The following is a 3,513-nucleotide window of genomic DNA, read 5'->3' as shown; positions in this document are numbered from 1 at the left end:
AGTTATTGTGATGAAGTATGGGGGAATACATATGTGACTAATAACCAAACCATTATATTTATTACAGAAGAGAGCGCTTTGAATTATGCATAACGTTAAGTATAGAGAAGACAGTAACAGTTTGTATATAAAATCAAAATTATGAAAACTAGAAGATATAATGAAATTACAGACATAAATTATTATATTTAGGGCAAAAAATAAAACACTACCTCTTAAGTTACAAAGTGTATTTGTATTGTGTTCAGAACATGGGGAGGGAAGAAGGAAGTTTTATTTTAAGCATCGGTTTGCTCGAACCACACAAAGGCAAATGTGTCCAACAGTCATAGGCATAAGAAATTCTCTCAATGATCATCTCATTCATCATCTAAGAGTCTAGGTGACAACCAAGAAAGTTTGGTGACTACTGGAGAGACAGATGACAGCTCGGAAAGACAGCTCCAGGGGCAGGGTGGGCTAGCATCCCGGTCTGCAGTTTTCGTGAGAAAGCACCCCAAAAAGCTACGGAAAGCCCTAAAGAAAGATACCCCCAGGAGATCCCGAGAGGGGGGGAGGATGAGGTCTCCAATCGTACGGACTCAAGGTTAACGACCAATGCAATGGAAAGGACTACGAGTAAGACATGTATCTGCGGCAAGCTGTGTAAGAACCAGCGTGGCCTAAAGGTCCATCAGGCTAGAATGAAATGTTTGGCGCGGGAGAGTAAGGTGCAACGCACAGGTCCTGAACCTGGTGAGAACCTGGTGAGACGCAGGAGGAGCCCGGCCAGGAGGCACCCCACAGAGCCCAGTCCCTCCACGCACTGGACTCTTCCAATCCAAGCAGTGTAGTTCCAAAACAGCGGATTAAGTGGCCAGCAGCCAGAGCGAGTGGCAGAAGTTTGATGAGGATGTCTCCAACATCATACAAGCTGTGGCCAAAAGAGATGCCGACAGCAGGCTTAAAACAATGACCACCATCATAGTCAGCTACGCCTCAGAAAGGTTCGGCCTGATCGAGAAGTGTTACAACAAGACCCCTTACACCATGAACCGCAGGGCCATGAAGATTCATCAACTGCGTCAGGAGCTCAGGAGCCTTAAGAAGCAGTTCAAGAATGCTGATGCGGAGGAGAAGCAAGCTTTAGAGGAACTGCATAACATCTTGCGGAAGAAGCTGATTACCCTCCGTAGAGCAGAATGGCACAGGAGGCGAGGAAGAGAGATAGCCAGGAAACGTGCAGCTTTTATTGCTGATCCCTTTCGCTTTTCCAAACAATTGCTTGGAGTTAAGCGAAGCGGGCAGTTGGAGTGCTCAGCAGAGGAGGTGAATAACTTCCTTCATGAGACCATGAGTGACCCACTGAGGGAACAAGACTTGGGACCAAACAAAGCTCTCATCAACTCTGCCCCACCATCAGTAGAGTTCAAGTTGACGGAGCCAAGTTTGAAGGCGGTGTGTGAGGTCATCAAAGCAGCCCGCTCTGCATCCTCCCCAGGTCCCAGTGGCGTACCCTACCTTGTCTATAAGCGCTGCCCAGAGCTGCTTCGCCACCTGTGGAAGATCTTAAAGGTGATATGGCGGAGAGGGAGAGTTGCTGATCAGTGGAGGTGCGCAGAGGGAGTCTGGATTCCCAAAGAGGAGGATTCGAAAAACATAAACATAAACCGAATCCTGTGGCCCTTGCTTGTCTACACAGTTCCAATAACTACTGTGGAATCCCTTGAAAGAAAGATCAGTGGCTTTCTTCGTAAGTGGCTGGGACTTCCCCGGAGTCTCACCAGCGCTGCCTTGTATGGGGCAAGCAACAGCGTGCAGTTACCCTTCAGTGGTCTCAAAGAAGAGTTCAAGGTGGCTCGTACACGAGAAGCCCTACAGTACAGAGATTCTAAAGACTGCAAGGTGGCATCAGCAGGTATTGAGGTAAGGACAGGAAGAAAGTGGAAGGCTGAGAAGGCAGTTGAGGTGGCGGAGTCACGCCTAAGGCAGAAAACACTGATGGGGGTCTTAGCAACAGGGGGAGCAGGCTTGGGGTACGTCCCAAAGGCCCAGGTCAGCAGGGCACAGGGAAAGGAGAGACACCTGCTATTCCAGGAAGAGGTCCGAGCAGGTGTGGAGGAGGAGCGAGTAAGTAGAGCTGTAGGCCTTAAGCGGCAGGGAGCATGGACAAGGTGGGAGAGCACCTTGCAGCGCAAGGTCACCTGGGCAAACATCATGCAGGCAGACTTCCACCGGATCCGATTCCTAGTGCAGGCAGTTTACAACACTCTGCCAAGCCCAGCAAACCTCCATCTGTGGGGAAAGAGCGAGACACCTGCCTGTCCCCTGTGCTTTGGAAGAGGGACCCTAGAACACCTCCTTAGCAGCTGCCCAAGGGCCCTGGCCGATGGTCGGTATCGTTGGCGGCACGACCAGGTGCTCAGAGTAGTTGCTGGAAAGATTGCCTCAGCAATCAGCACCAGCAAGCATCATCATGCTCCGAGGAAGGCAATCTCTTTTATTAAGGCTGGAGAGAACCCCCAGGTGCGCCCACATTTGACAACTGGCCTCCTCAACACAGCCTCTGATTGGCAGCTACAGGCTGACCTGGGTAAACAACTAAAGTTCCCTCAGAACATTGCAAAAACATCACTCCGGCCAGACATGATAATTATTTCTGAGGCCTCAAAACAGCTGATCATGCTGGAACTCACAGTGCCCTGGGAAGAGCGGATTGAGGAGGCCAATGAAAGGAAACGAGGAAAGTACCAGGAACTAGTGCAGGAGTGCAGGGGAAGGGGCTGGAAGACTTTCTATGAGCCCATAGAAGTGGGTTGTAGGGGCTTTGCAGGACGATCACTCTGCAAAGTGTGGCTGGGCGTGGCTGGGGCAGCCAAGAAGAGGGCCATCCAGGCTGTGAGTGAAGCGGCAGAGAAAGCCACAAGGTGGCTGTGGATCAAGAGGGCTGATCCGTGGGTAGCTACTGGTACGCAAGTCGGGGCCTGATCACCCCCGGCTGGGTCGCCTGGGCGAGGGTGTATGATGTTGTGAGACCCGAAACACCTGATGACCTTAGGATACATCACTGAAGATGCGTACCAGTGCATCCAGGAGATGTGTCTTTATAATAGGTATAGCATGTGTTGTACAAAGGTTTCTCAATTTAAAATCTGCTATAGCAATAAAACGATAAACCAATATGAAGAAGTTGAAAATAACAGAATTTAACTGTAGAAAAAATTATCCTTTCTGTTTGATATTTAGTGGTATTGCTCACTGTTGATTATATTGTTCTGTTTGTTTTGTCTTGTTTCGTGTAAAATATTGTCAGAGTGTAATTTTGGTTGCCTACTTGTATCATCACAGATAGGGGGCAGGTGTCAATGCTCCTGTTCATGCATGGAAACAGTGTTACTTTAATTAACAGGAAGGTTGTGTATAAGAAATGAATTACTGCTGTACCATGTGTGAAACAAAAAATTAAATAAGTAAATATGGACTTCCATAGATCCACAAAAGAGTCCCGCTCAGACTCATCGGTAGCAGTATAAA

At 48.6% G+C, this 3,513-nt stretch overlaps 1 pseudogene; it reads left to right on the top strand.

Moving 5' to 3' along the window:
* The first annotated feature begins 218 nt into the window (after positions 1-218).
* LOC113010372 (uncharacterized) lies at positions 219-3,179 on the top strand (annotated as a pseudogene).
* The last annotated feature ends 334 nt before the right edge of the window (positions 3,180-3,513 follow it).

The sequence above is a fragment of the Astatotilapia calliptera genome, chromosome 3, assembly GCF_900246225.1.
Source record: "Astatotilapia calliptera chromosome 3, fAstCal1.2, whole genome shotgun sequence".
Classification (NCBI taxonomy): domain Eukaryota; kingdom Metazoa; phylum Chordata; class Actinopteri; order Cichliformes; family Cichlidae; genus Astatotilapia; species Astatotilapia calliptera.
Note: the sequence above shows the minus strand (reverse complement) of the source record. Positions and strands in the feature narration are given on the sequence as shown.